Source organism: Gymnodraco acuticeps, unplaced genomic scaffold, assembly GCF_902827175.1.
Source record: "Gymnodraco acuticeps unplaced genomic scaffold, fGymAcu1.1, whole genome shotgun sequence".
NCBI lineage: Eukaryota > Metazoa > Chordata > Actinopteri > Perciformes > Bathydraconidae > Gymnodraco > Gymnodraco acuticeps.
The window spans coordinates 1,110,993-1,133,210 of NW_022990206.1; the positions used below are offsets into that span (position 1 = coordinate 1,110,993).

A 22,218-nucleotide genomic window follows, 5' to 3' on the forward strand; every position below is an offset into this window, starting at 1 on the left:
TTTGTAAAATATCCATAAAGAAAAAGTAAATCTGTTTACAGTTCTGTTTCATCTGGGTGTTGAGAGAGATATCCATAGATCTCTCCATTTTGCTCTCAAAGTGCACCAGATTGATGCTTTTAACTTCAATATTTAGAAATAAATCTTCCCGGGGGAGCTTGCCCCCGGACCCCCCTATGTAAGGTCCACACACCACCTATAAAAATAGCACTTTACCCCTGCTTACACCTATATGGCGTGAGCTGATATCGAGCCTTCATTGTAACTGTCACACTGTGTTTATGCGTGGGGAATGTTGCAGTAGAAAATTCCACTGTAGCGACCGGTACATTAATGGGAAACCCTAAATGTTTGAGCACCCTCTATGAAACGTCAAGCTACCCCACAGCACCCCCAAAATAAATCTCTGGCGCCGCCACTGAGCCTGACTTGTGTTGGGGGGGCCCGACTTTTTTTTTTCTCCAAAGGGGGGGCCTGACAGAAAAAGTTTGGGAACCAGTGCTGTAAAACAACAACTTTCCACCCTGTTTTGGCATAACCATTCTCTATAAAAGCTGCTATTGTATCTCCACACACCGCATTGACCCTTAATGCCCATTGTTTTCAGCCTCTTTGTTGCTGATAATGGTCAGGAAGGCTTACAGTATGTGTGAGTCAGGTCCCTGGCTGTATCCCTCCCCATTGTGTCCCGCTCTGACTGGCGATGACAATGATGGCCACTGTCCTCTGAGTGAAATACATCGCTGTCATAGCTCACATTCTACGTGCTCCATATGCACACAGCACAGCTGGCCTCACCACAGCATCGTGGCCATTTTGAATTCATGAATTATTTGGTTGTCTTTGGTACAACAGGGAGAACATGTGTGATTTCTAGCCAGCAGGAGAGGCAGGGAGAGTCTGTGATTTCCCCTTTTGCTGAAAAAGTGGAAGCATCGAAAGAAAAACAGTGAGCTCTCTCCTTCAGTGAGTGAGTGAGTGAGAGAGAGAGAGAGAGAGAGAGAGATGTCTGGGAGCTGGAGAGTCGGAGCAGCAGGACTCTGTAGATCAAACGGGCTTCCTCTGCGGATAAGGAGAGCCAGCCAGGGAGTTAGGAAAACACGGGGAAGGGAAGGGATAAAGGAAAGCAAGGAGAGAGCTGTTTGTAGTCTGACAAGCTAGAGAGAATTGTGAAACAATAAATGGCACTAATGACTCTCTTACTTTACCTCTGCCTCCTGACAATCTGCCTATGTGAGTTCAGAACAGGTGTGAGCCACATGTCTCCCTCTGGTCTGCGGCGACCTTTGACCTCTTCTCTTCCTTGCCAGCCACAGACACTCAATTCTGCCGTCAAGAGGGATGATAGTCGCATATATTTGCCACAGCTCCACCACTCTGCATATGTGATCGTGCTTGTTTACGATGCAGAGATTACTCGGTTGTGTGAAAGTGCTCCCTCTTCTTGCCCTTCAACTGTGAGGCAGCATCAATAATTTAGCAACATATTGCAGAACACAATGCTACAGAAAGTGCTGCTTTTTCTCGCCTCCCCTCCCTCTAGATTCCTCAGTATTTATCTGTCTCCTGTTAGACTGTTTTTATTCCCCCATTTTGTTTCTCCTACCCCCTCCCCCAGTCTCAGTTATGCCCATTTCTCACTACTAAAGCTGAAAATCTGTCAAACCACTTCTTGCATTCGTTAGTGTCTATTTTAGTTTTTCTTACTCTGGTTTTGTTTTTTGACACATCAGGGATTTCATTCCTGTGTCTCCACTCCCTTATCCTCTATGCCTTTTCTTTTTAAACCTTGTCAAGGCAGTTTTGAGGGGCCAGAGGGGAGCTATAGGAGGGAAAGGGTGTGGCCGCCCACAATGCAGCACTCCATTGTGTTTTGTCTGACCTGTCCCCTCTCTGACACACACACACATCACACACAAAATAAAACACACACGCTGTGAAAAGCAATGGACCCCGTGATTGCTCTCTTCTCTTCGTGAGGCGTATTCTCTTGGTATCAGGGCTGTCCATTCCTGAGTACAGATAGCTTTGTTTTCCATGATGTGTCCGACGCCAGGCTCTCATGGTGTCAAAGGGCGAGAAGATCTGAGAGAGAAAGACTTGAACAGTAGGAATGAACTAGAGTGACTTCCAGAAGTTCGACCTTCCTCCTCATCGAGGTCAAAGCTCAGAGTGATCTCGAGAGAAGCAACTTTCTATCCAGCTTCTTCCTTTGGTACATTCCAATGGACGCTTGCTTGCTTGCTGTAAAAGGGTAGTTAAACAGGATATCACATTACACACTCAATCATGTAGAGTCTGTTAAAACCAACAGCACATCAAATGATGGCAATAGGCTGCGTGGGTGTTGGCGTGTTGTTGCAGGTACCGATGAAAAGATAAAATATGAACCAGGAAGTCCAGTTTAAATAATCCATGTAAGAGTTTGAAGGCTTGCAGATGCCAGAAAAGCACTACTCAGCAGGTTGTACTTCTTGTTGAGGCAGGATTTAACAGCTATAAATCAATCAGTCACAATGTTCTTCTGTTTCTATGCGTAGGAGGTAAATGGTCAAGTTGGCACAAAACCACAACTTATTATAATTGCACTGCAGAGTTTGTAGCCTCACTGACGTTATGATTCTTCTCAATTTAAGTCAGGATCGTAAAAAATAGACGACCCTGCATTTTGCTTGCCGCAGCTCTGTTCCACGACGCTCCCAATTTCATCAACATGGTTTTCTAAACAACGGCAAACATGAGCAGCTCTTACGATAGCAGTGTCAGCTCAGGCTGCAGCGATAGTGCGTCCTAAAACTGACTGTGGGTATTTTCAGACTGATGATGCTTGTCCATGACATTCTGATATATGAGCTGTATGGAAAGTCATGTGGGTGGAATACAATGCTTGCTAAGTATGCAGTTATGTGTGAGAAAGCAAAACAACAGTGTGTAGCCGATTTGTGTTTTTAGCAGCACAAAGGCTGTGTTCATTATATCAGGATGTCCTCAGGCTGACCTCAGGTGTGCTTTCCTCTCCCTGCATTGGTTTACAAACGCATCCTCTCAAGCTGTTAGAATTCTGGGAAAAGACTGTTACTGTGATTCTGACTTTACCGTTGTCTCTCCAGTTTAAACTTTCCAAGCACTGCAAAGATTTGCCTAAGGCTTTCTTTAGTGTTCTGCATTACGGAATCCTGCAGCCTGTTATGCTAAAGTATACATAGACAGAGTTTTAATTGGGCAGTGAGCTCAAACTGACCCTGATTCGCCCTGCGGGGGAGATTCATTTACTCTGATACACCCCAAAACTAATTGAGTGTGCACTAAATCACCCACCTGCCTTACAGAAGGCTCTGTCGCTCCAGTGATCTGCATAAACACACTTACAAATGAATACTTCTGTACGAAAAAGATCATTTTAAACAACTCAGAAAAGAAACAACCTAATCAAGTTGCACTGGTCGAGTGTTGTACCTTTTGTGTCAGGAATTTGTTTCTTGTGTTCCTCTACACTGGTTAGGACTTGTTTTTAAATGATTTCAGGCTTCAGAGTCCATGGCTAATCTGCGTCTGTTAGTCTCGTAAAGTTTAATAGTGTCTGCTGCAGCTCATCCTGTTAGAGGAACACTGTATTTTAAACCCCACTTCCCGCAGCCAGTTGCTGCATTAGCATCATTGTGCGCCTTTGAGTGTTGGAAGCAAAGTCTGCTTAATTAAAAAAAACAATTGTATGGACCCATCGTTAACTTAGGTAAATATTTTATACTTTACATGCTATTTAATTACAAAACAAAACACCAGAGTATGCTTTTTTTTATACTATTCAGACGCTGATTTATTATAATCTGTTTCACTCACAATAAGCCGCCTGCAATCAAAGACCTGCTCTTATGCATTTTCTATAAGCTCACTTTCTACTTTGTCCAGAAGCCTAATATATTCATCAAATGGCTAATCTTTATAATGAATAGTGTCTGAATAGAAAGTGAGCTTTAACCTATTAGTAGTGCAGTGAACTGAACAATGACCTTGGTCCTAATTTAGACCCCTTTTACAACAGGAGTCCATTTGTATCTCATGTAGTTGATCTCCTGTCTCATGTATGATTATCCGTGTCACACGTGCAGGCACAGCATGTGGATAAGCGTGTGTACTTACTGTATATTAGTGTCTGTTATATGGAGCAACACCAACAGGCTACAACACTTCCTCAAGTCATCACTCTAGTCTGAGGATTACTGTGATCACATTCTGAGCGGCTAAATGGGATCTACACAGCTTAAGACCACTCTCACTACAAGATGAAGTACACAGTCTTTGAAAGTAAAGGAAACTCGAGCCTAGTAATACAAAATCACCAAAAAAAATGTAACCGGTCGAACAAGTCTTTTCTGTCTGTAGAAAGTTTCATTTGTAAGCCTCTGGTGATTGGATAATGCAGCCCACTTCTCGTTATGGGACAACCCTTGTAAACGAATGCCTTGTGTGAAAAGCACTAAACAAAAAAAGATCATATTAAGAATAACTTTGTTCATCTTAGTTCTTGTTGGTTTTCCTCTAGAGAGCAGTGTTGTTTTGTTGTTATGAAACTAAATGTAAGACAGCTAAAGACCGAACAATGCTGCAGAGAAAAAGAGGGGGGAGTCTGTTTCTCAGCTCGAGTCTCTTGTGCAGCTCTTGAATTCTGCTGCGGTGGTTTGTTGTGCTGAGGTGTTGAGTTGTCTTCCTCCCTGGGAGCTTCTTCATGCAGATTGGCCCACTTTCTCCCTCTCTCTCTCTCCCCCCCCCCCCCCTCCATGTCTCTGCACCAATAAGACAAATGTGGGAACGCAAGTGATGAAGAACTTGACTTGCTGGCTGAATATGATCATCCCGGTGGGAAAAGAAATCAATGAGTAAGAGGCATAGCAGCACTGAAAACATCTTTCTCTTGGCTCTATTAGCCCCCCCGTTTCCCAGTGATGATGTTATATACCGCAATGCTACATTCTCCATGGGGTGAGACACAGGTAGGGTGGGGCGCTGATGTTCTCACACAGTCATCGTAGCTGTTCATCACTTACCCAGGCTTGGTGTCTGCGAGTGCTTCTTGTGACAGACTGCCGCCTGGTTGAAATGGTGGCCATATTTCATTGGCCAGCCTGTCACTGCCGGCTCTCTGAAACCGTTGCCTCTGCAGGAGTCATTACACAGCGAGGCCACTTCTCCACGGTGTGCAAACACACACACATGCACATGCACACACACACACACACTAACACACACACACACACACATTAGCAGGCGTGAGAATGAGATATACATCAGGAGCGGCGGGTTGGTAGAGATGGGTGAAACGGACGCAGGAAAGGGAAGCAAGGAGGGGGAGGTGTGATTGTACTTGCTGCATAGGCTGATCCTGATTCAGCTCTTTTTGCTTTCAGTGATGAAGGGATCAGAGCCAAACACTGCAGCTCTCCGACTCACACGCTGTCCTCTCATAATGATCTACAGCTTTTACCTTTGTACAACCTTAGCTTTCATAGCTTTATTGTACAACATATACCAGCACAGGTGTTTGCAAATCAGTGTTGATGATACAGACAAGGGCTGCAACCAATAACTTGTTTCATTATTCATTCATCTCATAACTTTAGCTTTGTACTTAATTCATGAAATGTTCAGCCTAGTCAGTTTCAGAAATATTGTTAATTGATGTGAGATGAAGTAAGAAAATGAGCTGAAGCCTCCAAATTGAGACGCCGCTTTGACAATTTTCTGTATGTAGAATGTAAGCAACAAATCTAAATTGTTGATTAATTTACAGACTATTCACCTAATTATAGAAGCAGTAAGGCAACAATGCTACAATTACCTTCGTCATGCCAATAGTGGCAGCATTTGATGAGAAATATACATTTGGGAGAAGATCAGGATTTACAAAACTAAAATGTACACACTTGTACACAGATAGACTGTATATGAAATGGGACCTCTGCATGTGCCCGTCACTCCTTCCATGTTGTGCCCCATAAAGCCCCGCTCTCCCCTCCTCTGTCTGGGGATGAAGGTTGTAGCTGCAGCTGGAGACAGTGACCATGTGACCTGAAGGTGGATGCGATGATAGTATCTCATGTTATCGACTGCTGTTCTCGGTCTCACCCCTTTGTCTGGGGGAACATTATTCCCCTGCTCTTTTCCCCCCAGCCTCGCTGCCTTCCACTGGCACTCGGATAAGGATCGGCAGCCATCAGCAGATACAGCCTTTAACTCTGCCCGCCCTCTCCACTCTCACTCTATCTCCATCTCCAACCATTTTTTTTTTTTATTCCTACGGCCATTTTTCTGCATCCCACTGATGTCTCTAGGAATGCAGCGATAAGAGATTGCTGCATTCACACGAGTCACGTGCACATGTTTAGTATCATGCATCTTTTTCCCACTGGGGTATTTGAGTGTGTGTGTGTGCTACATTTTGCAGTGTGACACGCGCTGACATGCCCCACTATTAGGTGGCATAGGGAGGCTATTATTCACTGTTCAGCTTTTCACTGTGATGCTTTCCCCAGGGGGGCACTTTACATGCATGCGCACATGCACATAAAAGCTTCAAGGTCCCCATGAGTCATTGGTGCTGACTGGACTAAAACTGACAGCAAGTGGAAAAGTAAATGACTGAACTATTCATCTAGAAGTAGGGAGTCGATACATGCTGTCATTCATTCACTGGAATTATGACAAGTGGTAACCTGCAAATAAAGGGCAGAATAAACCTGATGATGGACGCACGCCATGATGTGTCTCCACATGAAAAAGGTCCCACGCCCAGTCATCGCTGTTTATAGGAAGTGCTTTTGATGATTCTTGTAATGCTGGATGCTGAGAGAGATAGAGAGAGAGAGAGAGAGTGTGTCCAAGATTGTCGAGGTTGATTTAACTTACTACACACACACTCTCAGGCAAACCTCGCGCAGACAGACACACACTCAGCGGGCTCCCTCCCATGCTTGTGTTGTGGATTAGTCAAATCCCCCGACTGGCTGCTAAAATGATTACGGGGGGTGTTCAGCGCTGGTCATTTGGAAACACTGGAAAGACATTGCACACAGACATTGCACACACACACACACACACACACACACACACACACACACACACACACACACACACACACACACACACACACACACACACACACACACACACACACACACACACACACACACACACACACACACACACATACACATACTGCGACAGCTCTGCTTAATATTGTCTCCTGCTGGTCTGGTTTTTTTGTCTAATACCTAGTATCCATACCTCCTCAGACAGATGGTGTAGGTCACTGTACTGTCATGGTTTTCATCACTATGGCTGTGTGTGTGTGTGTGTGTGTGTGTGTGTGTGTGTGTGTGTGTGTGTGTGTGTGTGTGTGTGTGTGTGTGTGTGTGTGTGTGTGTGTGTGTGTGTGTGTGTGTGTGTGGGGGGGGGGGTAGGTAGAGAGAATCGGCAATGAAGGCTGTTGGAACAGACTGAGGCCCAGATGGCTGTGTCCAGCAGAGACAGGAAATAGAGGTGACACCAGGTGGATAGTACCCTTCTAGGATGAACCACACACACAAGGAAATTAGCCTTGAGGCCTGTCTCACATCATGTGAATTGATGAATTGCAAGATGGTGGCTAACCTCATTTAGTTCTGAAGCGATTAGGCAACACTTTTGATAATTGGTTTATTGTCAACTCATTTGTAAAGCCTTCCATCTCAAGTATTCCTTTATATTGGTGCAAAGTCACTATTTTATTGTGAAGACATCTTCTTGGTTTCTCTTTTTTTATGAAAAACTTGGAACTTCTACTTGATAACTCTCTCAGAGAAAAGGCACATATGTATTCTCCAAAGCCCAAACGATGTCTTCAAATTGCTTGCTTTCCGTCCAAGACATTCAGATTACTTTCACACAATTCAAAGAAAAAGCAGCTAGTTCTAAGAATGAAGTAGCTGAATACAGGGAATGTGAAGCATTTTTTTCTTGAACATGACCCATTGTTTATCAAAACAGTTGCTGCTTCATCTACTTGTTGTTTCAGCTCATGACTAAACTACAAAACAATTCATCTTAACAGATCAATTGAAAACATATTATTTTTTGCAGCCCTAATATAATTTAAATCTCATTTATCCACAGGGATACATACCCCCTCCCCCAACACACACACACACACACACCCTGTCAGCGCCTTTCCAGACTGGGTTAGTAGAGCAGGCAGGGGCTGTGAATAGGTGAGGAGCTAGTTAACTTTTGATAAGCAGCCTTTTTCATTATGCATGGGGCTCCAATCCCGATCCCTAACCATGCAACCCCCTGCAATAACAGGAGAGGAATCAGAGCATGGGATGGTTGGAAAGGGCTTCTGGTGTTACAATCAAAAGCCAGAATATTCTCCTGGAGAAAGATTGATCATATTAATGCCAACAGTGAAATAATTAATAGTCAGGCAGCAGGATTAGCTTGAACTACATCAACATTAGATGAAATGTTAGATAGTTCTATTGTTGTAGGTGTTTTCCACCAGTTGCTTGACGTGGGAGACTGACTCCCTCCGGTAGCTTGGCGACCCCTGACCCCCGACCTGTGCTCCCAGCTCCCAGAGTGCGAGGAACCTTGACGAGAGCCCACATGGCTCATGCTGTGGCCCACAGAGGAATTAACACACACACACCTATCATCTTCCACAAGGTATCCTCTTGTTCCTGTTGCCGTGTCTCCCCAGATGGAGATGAAGCATCTCATCAGCTAGTAAAGGGTTAATGACTTCCTGATTTGAGGAGAAGGCTAGAGGAATGTACCCCCCGCTGAGTACTACCCCATACAATAACTCCTCCACTCCCCCCTGTCACCCCTTTTCTTTCTGTTCCCTCACCATAAAGGGTGCAAAATGGACAACTAAAGGTGATTTCCACACACCAATACATCAATGCCACTCTAATAACTGTCGTAATGGAGACTACAGGAAGTGAGTGCACCAGCCAATACATATTCCAGCTCATAATCCTCCATAAAACCACACATTTGTGTTTTCACATTGGTTTCTGTAAGGATTATACAAATGTGTTAATTAGTGAGATTTAGGAGGTGTCGGTTGGCGGATTTTGTTACCCGGTTTGGAATAGCCAGGGGAAGCTGTTTCCTCGTTTCCAGTCATCTAACACCAAGTGCTCCTTTCAGGAGGTCGGTTCCTTATTCTTCAAACTTTGCTCATTCATTATTAATAGGAAGTTAACAGATGCTGCTGGGAAATATTCCCTGAATACTCAGATTTTGGCCATTTATTTCAGTGAGCTCTATTTTCATAACACATTTGTATATTTCCTGTGTCATCAGTAGTTAAATTGGTGCAGGCAAAGTGTTTGTGTGTGTATGGAAACTGAGAACTGAGAGGTCAGAGGCTTGCTTTCTTCTCTGGCTAGAAACATGCAGTATTTTGTTCTCCGTCATACAGTTGGACCGAGAAATTAAATGTACACCAATCACTTCTATCCTGAAATGTCCTGTTCTTGATTTATTTATGCTCAAACACAGAGTAGCTCTTACATCTTTCTCCTCTCCTCTGACTCACCGTGCAGCTCTGCTATGGTTTGGCTTCAGCAGGGTTTTCCATGTCCTAAAGTCACTAAACTCGTTAACTTGCCTCTTTGAGACGACACTGCTTTTCCTAAAAGTTTCAATCTCTGGGTGAGAGAGGAAATGCCTATATGAGTTTTAGTGTGTGTGTGTGTCCATGTGTGTTTGTTTTCAGAGGAAAGTCCAGACCCAAGGAAAAGACATTGGCTGGAATCTTTCCATTCCTGCAATAGTTTTCCCTCCAACACTTACTGTACTGTAATTCTATCTTTTCGTCTACTCCCCTGCTCACTAGTGTGTGTGTGTGTGTGTGTGTGTGTGTGTGTGTGTGTGTGTGTGTGTGTGTGTGTGTGTGTGTGTGTGTGTGTGTGTGTGTGTGTGTGTGTGTGTGTGTGTGTGTGTGTGTGTGTGTGTGTGTGTGTGTGTGTGTGTGTGTGTGTGTGTGTGTGTGTGTGTGTGTGTGTGTGTGTGTGTGTGTGTGTGTGTGTGTGTGTGTGTGTGTGTGTGTATATATACACAGTGCAGCAGTATTAGGCAGGCATGTCTGGAACTAATAGATTCCTCCCTGCTGAATCTTATTAGGAAATACTACCTGCAACGTGAGGCTTCAGACTACCTTCTAATTTCAACTGCATGAAAATCAAGTCCCATAGCCCCGCTATCGATTCTGACACACACACACACACACACACACACACACACACACACACACACACACACACACACACACACACACACACACACACACACACACACAAACCCCTGGCCCAGTTTTGCTGGCTCAGTCTCTCTCCCCTCTTTTCCTGCCTGGTTTCAGGTTCGGAGGTTTACATTGGTGGACTCCGCAGCTGCCTGTTTTTCTTCAGGTCCTTTCATTTGAAGAAACAGACACACACACCTCAGTCCAACCCCCCATCCTGCTACACACACACACTCACACTCACACACACACACACACACACACACACACGCTTCCTGTAGTTGTTTTAATACGACCCTCCCCTCCTGTGTGCTCGCTACTGGCAATGAACTGGTCCTACTGACTTCCTGTCTCCCTGTCCTCTCTTCCTGTGTGTACAGGGATGAATGGACATATTATTCACAGTGACGCAGTGTCCCCCCTCCCTTTACTCACCCACTACACAGCTTTCTGTTCTTTCTCCTTTTCTTTCTGCTCCTTTCATTCTTCTGAGAACAATAGTATGAGCTCACAGTGGTACAACTCTAAACCATTACCACCACCCCTCCTGCTCCTCCTCCTCTCCCCCATCGCTCTGTACTGCAGTATCAGCCCCCGGAGCAACAAAGACCAGGCCTTACTGCATAAACGCAGTTACACGCACGCACACAATCAGAATGGGTGATACTCTACCTCGCCGGTAGCTATGTCTCCTTGGTTGGAACTAGTTAAGATTTGAATGTGTGTGGTTTTTACAGCTGTGTTCACTGATTACCTGGTACAGCTTGTTGGCAAACTAGTGCTGGCAGATAGTGTTTAAATCATTATTCCCTTTTATTCAACTTGAGCCTCATATCACTGGTTTTGATATTAGTGTGTCCATTATAACAGCACTGGACACACCGAAGTAATGCTCTAACCTGGGAACAAGACACATGTAATGTGTTTGCCATTAGTGTCATTCATCAGGTTGTCGTATTCAGCGAGGTATCATGGTTAGGATCTGCAAAACTTGAGTGGAAAATCATGGCTTAAATCGTGTGAACTAAGCATTACAAAATGATCCTAAAATGTCTGTTTGTCGTTCCTCTGTTTGTACCTCAAGCGCCCTTCCTCCCCATCCATTTCAAGCCTTGTCTCGAACACTCATCACGTCTGCTTGTTAATCTGTTGCTGTGTGTGTGTGAAAGCGTATATATGCGTGTGTGTGTGTGTGTGTGGGTCCTGTAATGGAGGAGGACAGATCTGGGGTGGGGCTTTCAAGAGCTGGCTGGAGAGCTGCCGTCAAAACAGCTCAGAGTGACAGCTTGGACTCGCCGTGTCACATCGCTGTCAGTGTGTGTGTGTGTGTGTGTGTGTGTTTGCGTGTCAGTGCCCATAGCCCAGGGTGTTTTCAGGTATAATGAGTGCTAGCGGCAGTATGTGGGGCTCCTGTATCTAGGCAAGATCAAAGCAGCATCCAGGGTCGCCATCACTTCAACCAAACAGGCTACAGCTGCAAAACTTGAGCTATAAAAAATAAGGTTGCAGGGTAGACATGACTTCATATTGTGCTTGCCAAAATATGAATGGTTGCTTTGCCTTTTGGCAGGATCTTTATTTCCATTTATAGTAATTTGTATGCAGCAACATGTCTGCACACAACAGAATTAACAGCAGGCGTTGAGAGCGAGGGTATGTCATCGTAGTGTGGTTACACTGTCTCATCCATCATCTCTATCCCATTTCATCTGCCTTTTTCTGGGTCAGAGAAAACACACGGATCAATAATGGATGATGAGGAGAGGCAGATTTTGGAGGAATTGTTTTAGAGAGATTTCTGCCATTTCATTCTCACCTCATAGCGTATGGAGGGTGTACATTCACACACTAAATGACATGATGCCGCACCTACACTGAGGGCCAAAACCTATCAACAGGTGGAAAAAATGAAAGACCTTGAAAAAAGGCCATGAGAATCAATAGAGATCCATATAACATACGATACGAGTTGTTGAATATGGCCATACATTGTTTTATATATGTCTCTACAGCGGGGAAGTAACATTACACTAAGCAAATATGCAATGGGCGGCGAATCCAGGTCTTATTTTAAAGCTTTCCCAGCTTAGTTTAGTTTATTTATTTATAGTGTCGTGGACAGTCCCCATCGATGAACTGTCACAAAAACAGTAAATGGTGCAGCTTTAGCCGACATGGCTAATTTCCAGCTGTTGTCCCCGGCCAGATGGTAATAGACACCCTTAAAATTACAATATATCAACAGCTATAAGAAAATATGTAAAATAAAATAAAAAGGAGGAAAGACAAGTAGATACCGGTGTGATAAAAGAGAATAATAAACAACACACGTTACTATATACAGTACATGTCACATATAGCACATCACAATCACATAACAGAAACGAGGGGCAACATCCATGATCACAACATGTAACACAACATGTAACACTCACGCCATACTCAACACAGACTAGTGTGTGCAGGTGTAGTTCTCAGTGAACCATGTTTTTAAGTGAGCTGTGAAGGTGGTGTATGTCTTTGATTTGATTGGGTAGAGTATTCCAGTTTTGTATTGCTGTGACCGAGAATGATGACTGACCAAAAGTACTCTTCCTGAATGGGACTGATAGGTCGCCACGTGTGGAGCTTCTAGTGGTCAGTCTGGTGTTGTTACGTTGAGTAACCAATGAGTTAAGAGGTGGAGGGGCTGTATTGTGCAGGATTTTGTAAACCAGAACGATGTTCCTATACTTTATTAAATCTTCCCAACTCAAGATGTTATGCTTGTTGAGGATGGTACAGTGATGGGAGCGGTTAGGTTTCTGGTCCAGTACTTTGAGGGTTTGTTTGTACAGGGTTGCTAGTGGCTTCAGTGTGGAGCTGTTAGTTTGCCCCCAGCTTGTGAGACAGTATGTAAGATGTGACATGATCATGGCATTCATGTATAATTTGGCAGAATTCAATAATTTGGCAGAATCATGGCTTGATCACTTTCTTTACACTGCAGATGTTGACTAGTATGGTTTGCCACCCAGAATGGAGTAACCATGGGTTGGTGTACTGTGATTTTAGAGCATTAACACAGGTTGTACAAGGAAATGAAAGTCCTACAGAGAGGAAGAGGTGCTTCAAAGGTTCAGCCCTGTCTCCTTTTTGCAGAGTTTTAACTGTGATGTTGGGGGGACTGGTGAACAAAGTTAACGGACAATGCTCAGACAGAGCCAGACAGCCTTCAGCGCTACAGACAGTGGAGGAGGAGGAAGGAATGAAAAAAATAGAAAGGAAAGCATCAGTAAAGTAGAATCCCAGAGATGGTTACAAGACCTGCTCTCATCTGCCTGGAAAATGTGACTGGGCTGTCTAGAGGGGGGAGGCTTCTCATTCCAGTTCACATCCCACTTCTTACTGGATCAGGGGATGAAGACCCTTAAAGGAGGGATGAGGCCAAAAGACCCGCATCGATCTTATTCTGACGGCATCTCCCCTCTTAGCTGAGAGACGGGGAGCTTGGTACAGCAAACACTCCTCTCTTGTTTGACGATAACAGCATCTAGATGGATAACGATTCCTTTTTAAGATCCCTCAGGGAAATTCAGTTGAACAGCCAGTATCAACAAGTTATGGCAGGGCTCAACGCTAACTTTTCAAAGTGGTTGCCAGGCTGGCAACCAGGCATCAGCTTTTGGTTGCCAAAACTGAAAATACGGTTGCCATTTTTAGACACCTTATATTTTAAATAATTAAGATACTATACAGTTATACATCAACTTAATAATGAACATGTGACACAAAAGAATGTTCAAATGCTTTACAATAAGTAATTAACACAATTATTTGAAACCTAAGTGGTAGTAAACTTGTCCACCCTCAATTGCTGGTAAACAAAATACCAGTAGTGCAGCTGTTGTCATGTTCTTCACAGATCTCTCACAAATGAATTGAGCAAGTCACTAGTTTCTTGGTCATCCGTTGTTTTCCTTTCAAATTTGGTTTTTCCTGACCTTGTGCTGACCCCCACCATAGATCCACTGGCCCTTCAGCATCGAAGTCTTGGATTGGCCAGACTAATACATTTCTAATGTTAAATAAATGAAAACCATTCACAGTTAAGAATTAGATATTCATTATTAATGCTGTAAATTACCTTTAATACCTTTAATATGTCTAACTATATTTAAAATGTGTTACCTTTTTATAGAAGTGATTATAAATGTACGCCAATATTTTCCTATGGTAAAGTTTCGTTTTGCACTTTTATTTTGGTAGTAATAAGATCGGGACTCTTATTTTGAAGGAAGTTTTACCAGAAGTGAATGGACAACATTCCTCTTTGCTTTTCGTTCGGGTTTACCTCAGAGTCTTGCATCGGACCCCCACCCGACGGGTGACCCGCAAAAAAAGTGATTCGCGGGTGGTATTTTTTCAAACGCTTTTTTCCGGGTTCGGTTCTGGGTAAAACAAAGATGATGCGGGTCGGGTCGCGGGTATTGCATAATAAATATATTAAAATAATAATAATTTAGTTTAATGTTTAAATCCTCAGACCTCTCCCCCGCGGGACCGCGCATAATCATAACCTCTGCAGTGCATCAATCTGCTGCTGAGCGCGCCACATTCGAAATGGCAGAGGTGAAGCTCTCTAGCGGAGAATACAGTATTTTCAATAACACTTCCTCAAGAGCGAAATCCAACGTCTGGGAGGCTTTTGGTGTCATCCAGGGGCGTCACCTGGACCTGGAAACATTCGGGGCTTAGCCCACAGTGGCGGCGCTACAGTCAAATTTTCTACTGCAAGACTCCCCACACGCACATACACAATTGCGCCATCTGGTGTCACAAACGTGTGCCTGCATTAGCTTTGTTACGGCAATGGATTGTGGGAGATTCTCATAGCACGTGAGGATCTCTTGAGGGTAAGGTGCCTGTATTATCTCGGTGGACAAAATGTATGTTTTTATTTTATAAGGACAATATCGTACTGTTGTGTTTGTTTAGTTTAATGTTAATTGTTTAATGCTCACAGTCACAGCAACATGTTTTTAGTGTGATTGGCTATTTGTTTTATATGATTTATCAACGTGATCATCAATAGCTAATCTGAGCACCAGAACCCAGCTCACGAGTCCTTTTATGCTGTCCATTTAAATGCAGGTATGAGAGTTTTATACACCAGTTTATTTATGTTTAATGTTTCACATTGCTCCACATGATGCCTTGACTACAAAGTATTCCATGTTTCTACGCTTCTTCCTCTGTGTCACAGTTTCGGCAATATCAAGATCATTGCACAGGGCCTTGGTCTTGTCATAGACCTCATGTGCTTTCTCGTTACTTTGGTAACTTTTCAGTGTGTTCTCAACTGCTGTTTTGTAATCTACTGCCTGCACCAAGTCAAGTGTTTCTTTCTGCAGGTATTTGTGCAGGCCCTGAGTGGTTGAGAGCAGTGTCTGGAACATGACAGCATGTAGATGGTACTGAATTTTCAAAGCTTGCTTTCCAGTCCCTTTGCTAGAGGGGCTGAAAGGCTCCCTAAAGTCTTGATCAAAGCAGGGAGGTTTTTGACATGCCCAGCGAACAAGTTGTTTGTCCCCTACCTCTAGCTGTTTCTGAAATGTTTGCAATCTCTGATGGTGGACAAGAGATGTGGAGAAGAAAGAGTAGAGACACTCCAGGAGATCAACGCAGGTATGTGAGTTTTGTACACCAGTGTGTATAAGTTTAATGTTTCACATTGCTTGTGAAAAATATACTACAGCTATACGATCACTGATGTTTTGTTGTTGACTGGACACTTATTTTGTAAAAGAGATAGCATGAGAGGATCTCTTAAGCAATGCAGCTCACGTGTCCTTTTTATATGCTGTCCATTGAAATGCAGGAAAGTAATCACCAGCTCTGAGTGATCTGTTGACGAGGGGACACTACACCGGAGTTACATAAGCAGAGATAAAGTGCTATTTTGGGGGGAACTCACCTCCTCTGGGGTCCCCCAGGAAGACTTTTTTTAAATACTGAAGTTAAAAGCATCAATCTTGTGCACTTTGAGAGCAACATTAAGAGATATGGATACATCTCTCAACACCCATATGTCAAAAAGAAATCAAAGAATCAGAAACGGGTTTATTATTTAAAAACACTTCATTTTCCAATTAAATCATAAACTATGTCAAATTATTAGAAGTTGTTAGTAATCAGATTAAACAGAAAAAAGGGATGGAAGGAGGAAATAATAATCCCTCATCACTTGCTGTTTGCGGTTGAAATGATCTCTTTTGCTGGCCAAACATGCTGGATGGAAAGCAGTGATGTCTCACTTGCCTTGGCCCTGTATCTGCAGTCCCTAAATCAGTCATGTTACTCATTGACTCTTGTCTGTTCTGGTGTTCCTGTTCATTGTTGTCTCCATTGTCGTTCTTGTCTGTTGTATCTCCTTCTTGTGTGTCCCTTTCTCCTGTTCTCCTTTCTTCATCCTCTACTCTGTTTGGCTCATCTGTGATGACTGTGTAGGTAAACACAAACAAGTATGTATCAGTTTCCAGCTCTGTCAAATAAATGAATTTCAAGATACACACTTCATTAAAATGAGTGTCACCACACTGTCACAAAATGTAATACTAACCAATTGAAAATAGTTAAATTTACATCTCTTGTAGATATCACTGTTAGAGTAGTTATCTGCCAATAGGACAGAATCATTCCTATACAAATGCAGTTTGAGTAATTCACTTAATATATTTACTTAAAACTTTAATATAGTCATTTTCACTTAATACTCTAATATAGTGATCTTTCTGCATTCAACACTAAGGAAAGCTGTACAATTTGACATGATAATGAGGAAAAAAGGCCTCCGACAATGCAGATCATTTTTTGATCATATCAATTTTAAGATGCGGGTCAAGGCTTAATATTTGGGAGCATAGTGCAGGCATGAAAATCACTCACCTTTCGGCGAAATTCGCCGTTTTGAATCCAAAATAGGTCGTTTGTGTGATTCATGTAGATCTGCAATAAAAATATTTTTGGGGTATGGGGGGGTCTGGGACCCGGAGTAATCTGCGGCCGCGAGCTGTTATGTGCCATCATGACACGCATGGTGTTCTTTTTTTATATATTATAATGCAGCGCGAGCTGTGTGCTCGAGTCTTCCTGCCTGTCTGCTCTGCTCATGGATGTATAAGAAGGCTCTGCTGCTCCGCGATGATGGTCTAGCTTCAGCAGCCACATTACCTACGGGTGCGTTCGTTAATATTAACTGTGCGGTCCGGAGTCACTGTGGTACAGACTGGACCGCTGGTGAACAGCTGTTAGAACGGGCCGTTCAGGTGTTCAGCGCAGAGCTCCCTGTCGGAGCGGCAGAGCGTGATGTGAACTGAAAAGTTTTTCTGTCGCAATATTATCGTTGAGCTAGCTAGCTAGCATACATTGTCACTATCTGCTAACGTTAGCTTTAGCCTTCGTTTTCTAATAGTTTTTTTTTCATAGGCTATAAACGGAGGTGGTATAAGTATAGAGATTGTACTTGAGTAAAAGTAGAAGTACTCAGATCTTGTACTAGAGTAAAAGTAGAAGTACTCAGATCTTGTACTTGATTAAAAGCAGAAATACTCAGATCTTGTACTTGAGTAAAAGTAGAAGTACTCAGATCTTGTACTTGATTAAAAGCAGAAATACTCAGATCTTGTACTTGAGTAAAAGTAGAAGTACTCAGGTCTTGTACTTGAGTAAAAGTAGAAGTACCAGAGTGTAGGAATACTCTGTTAGTAAAAGTACTGCATTCAAAATGTTCCTCAAGTAAAAGTAGAAAAGTATTCTCATCAAAATATAGTGAAAGTAGCGACAGTAAAAGTAGTCGTTGTGCAGATTGGTCCATTTCAGAATAATATATATGATATGTTTTATAATGATTGATCATGAAAGTGTTCTCAAAGCTGGTAAAGGTGCAGCTAGTTTGAATGACTTTGTATACTGCAGGGTAGCTTGTGGATTTACTCCAGGTGGAACTAAAGTCTGATTTAACACTTGATTATATTTCACATCATTCATCCAGATCTGTAAAGTAACTAAAGGTATTAATACATGTAGTGGAGTCAAAGTACACCATTTACCTCTGAACTGTAGAGGAGAAGAAGAACAAAGTAGCAAAACATTGAAATACTTAAATAAAGTACAAGTATCTCAAAATTGTACCCAAGTATAGTACTTGAGTTTATGAATTTAGTTACTTTACACCAGATGCCATAAAGATAGAAAGACTAAGCCTTGCATAGAGGCATGACAATAGATTTTCAAAATGCTCAACAGCCAAAATGATAAACCGACTGCTACACAATTAAAATAAATGCTTTTATATATTTCTATTAGATGTGACTCTTTAGCGTTTCTGTTATTATTAACACTGCTGCTTTAGTTGTTTTGACTGCTAAAATCCTGTTATTCCTCATTTTAAAGCCGATATTCCGTGGGGTCGGGGGGCTCGGGTCCTTGTCACCTTTTCCATACCTGATGAGTTTGCATCCCTGATAATACTAGTAACGAGGCCATAATATTTTTGACTCATGGCTGAAGTTAAGTTTCTCCAGCTCTCCCCAGGTTGGCAAAAAAATGCATCTCAAAATGCATCAGATTGATGCTTTAAAATATGGAATATTCAACATTTTCTTCCGGGGGAGCATGCCCCCGGACCCCCCTAGAGGGATAATATCATTCTCACCTTTTTCACCCCTGACCCGTTTTCATGCCTGATAGTGTCCCTTGCTCCCTTTCAGGAGCCCCACTGGATTGGCTTTGATCTGAAATATTCGTATAAAAAGCTTGTTAGCTGGCTGTCCATCTCATAATGTTCACATAGAAACTAGCTGTCAATAGGAAATATAAATCATAAGAATTATATTTTCATGCAAAATCTGTCACAAAAATAGGTTGCACATTTAAATGCAGGTGTTGTTATGGCAACGTCAGTGGCCAGACAGCCACATTTACTGCTGCAAATACGTTCAAACATGCTGTCGACACGTAAAGCAGTGGCAACTATGCCACCATTTCAGCTGACTTTTTCTCAGAAATACTGTCACATAACATCCATATATATATTTCAGTGCTAGGTTGATGCTTAGCTAAGCTAACTATGAAACACTTTAACTGACAGGACTCAGGAATCAGGATCAACTGTGTACTACTGTAAGGTAGCTTCTAGCTTCATGTCGAACACAGACAGTAAGTCAACATTTCCCAGAGAGCTTTCTTTGAAATCACCAAGTAACGCTAAAAAACACAACATTTAGATTGTATGACAAAGTGTGTATTTAATATATCTGGCTAGCTATAGCTACTTGCTAACGGTTTAGCTTACCCGCGCGATTCAAAGTAACGTCAACGTAGCTATAATGTATGCTTTGCTTACATGTTCGCATAACTTGTAATTTTACTGACAGGTACATACCTTGTTCATCTGGCTCAGGTGGTGGCTCTGGGGTTGTTGTGTGAGCCACCACTTGAGAATTGCCGTCTTTTTTATTAAAGAAATGTCTAATGTCCATCTTCAGAATCTCCGCGTCCGGGGCTGACAGTTTAAAGTTTAAACATTGTCACAGAGGAGAGGTACGTACCTGTCAGCCAATAAAACACGTTTATTTCCATTCAACTCTCTGATTGGTCTGGTGGCGTCGTCTTGCCTTTGTGTTGCATTCACTGAACATGGGAAATTACAATTCTACCGTCCGTCCTATAGGTAAAGTAGGTTAATGTATTATATTATTGAGGGAGAATTTGTCCGGGGCTAAAGAAAAAACATCCGGGGCTAAAGCCCCGGATGCCTACCCCAGGCGACGCCCCTGGTGTCATCCTAGATGGAGAAAATAACCGACATCCCACGCTTTTTGAGACAAATATGCAACTGCGTGTGTTAATAATTGCACGTTTTCACTGCTCATATATATGCGGGTTCGGGTCGGGTTGCGGATCTTGTGCCGACGGGTCGGGTCGGGTTGCGGCACTAATTGGCAATATGTGCGGGTAGCGGGGCGGGTTTGGTATTGCACATCGCGGGTGCGGGGCGGGAGCGGCCACTGATGGCAACCAAAGGCCAAGAAGTGGTTGACATTTTTTCTGAACGGTTGCCAATGGCAACCGTTACTGTCGAGCCCTGTATGGCAGGGGTAGGCAAGTAAGTTTGGCCTCGGGCCAATTTTTTGCTGAGCCACAAGATGGCGGGCCAGAACATAATCAAAGCCTAATTCAAGGAATTGATTTTGGTAAGAGGGCGCAGCGCCCCTATTCCCCGTTTCAGAAAAAAACTCTGATATCGCTGATATCCCTCCCCATCAACACTCTGATGCGCAGTCAGATCCGCTGATTGGTTCACTGATGATATAGGCGCCCAATCCAGAGCCTCTGGCTAGACCCGCCCAAAGGGAGGCTCGTCCTCTCTAGCCCCATTTCAGTCCCAAAGCCAGGGCTATTATCTGTATTTTAACAGACTTATCTTTTAAATTGAGGTGTATTTATTGTTCTCTTCAAAGTTTATTTTTCTCTGAAATGTTAGGGAGGATGGTCCTCCCTTTCCTCAATGGACGAGCCTCCACTGAGTAGAGTTATTAACTAGGTAGCAGTGTTATTTAACATACTTTTATTCTGATAAGTATTGTCAAGTTCTCTGGGGTTTTGGCATTTATTTGAGTGTTTGCCCACATTTGAGAGGCTTGAGGGGCAACGCATGGACAACTCGAATCCTTTTTCCTTTTCTTTATTTCAACTTTTCAAGGACACATTAGGATTCTTTCAGGTTGAAAACCTTTAAAAAATATCAAAGGACAAAATAAATCAATTACAGCATGTTTTGCTTTGCAATTTAATATAGGCTATTATAACCTAAATTAATCAGTAACCAAGTATTTTACTCAAACTCAATGTATTTAATAGTTAAATAAATACTTGAATTGACCTGGTTCCCCACAACCACACATTTGCCATATGTGACCCGCTCTATCGAAATCAGTCGGAAGTCGCAACGGCTCATTTCAAAATAAACGTGGATTTGCGTAAAAAAATAGTTTTTCAGGGTTCGGGTGTTTTGTTTGATTTTAAATAAACAAAGTCTTGGCTTTCAGAATATGGAACTTATATTTCCAAAATCACACGATAAATACATGTTTGAAGCTTGTAAAGGGAAGATGACAGCTCTCCCTCCACTCTGCTCTTCCACAGCGCCGCTTCCCCTCCCTCCGCTGACATTATGAATGTAAGCGGATATTTCGGGACAGAATTTATTTTACCGGACAAATTTGAAACTTACCGGTCATGTTTCAATAATAATAATAAGAATGGTGTAGCAAAGTTTCCGTTAGCAGGTAATCACCGGACTATGACAGGATATGCTGATGTTTAAAACTCAGTTAATGGGAGTCATTTTTATATTGCTTCAGTTTATAATCGTTACAGATCGAAAAGTTCAGATTCATTTTTCAATAAATGATTCCACAAACAACAAACAACATAATTATTACATTCAAACAAACTACTTGTAGTAGATGAAGTACATTATTCAAAAGTTTACATTAACTTTGGATAATAACACGGGAGAAAGGGATCCTCTCTTTTCCCCTCTCCCTCTCCCTCTCTCCTGACAGCCCGTCAGTTTCTCATGCAGCGCGCTAAACAGTGGGCGGGGCTTCAGCTGATCTGATCTTTCTCTCGGGTCCGGTTATACTTCACTCGCGTTTATGTCCATATCGATCAGATCCAGCTCTGCTGATCGGCCTTTATAGAGAGCACCGATCAAACTATTAAGAGTGAATATCGGCCGATAATGACCGGCGGCCGATCGATCGGAGCATCCCTAATTATTAGCAGACATTTTGACCAGCAGGTTTTGAATTTACAGGGTTTTAATTAATTTTACCAGATAAAAACCGGTGATTACCGGCTAACGGAAACCCTAATGTGCGACTCTC

At 42.7% G+C, this 22,218-nt stretch overlaps 1 protein-coding gene across 3 annotated transcripts in view; it reads left to right on the plus strand.

Moving 5' to 3' along the window:
- srgap2 (SLIT-ROBO Rho GTPase activating protein 2) overlaps positions 1-22,218 on the plus strand; it is a 64,622-nt gene that overhangs the window by 12,952 nt on the left and 29,452 nt on the right. The window lies entirely within an intron of this gene.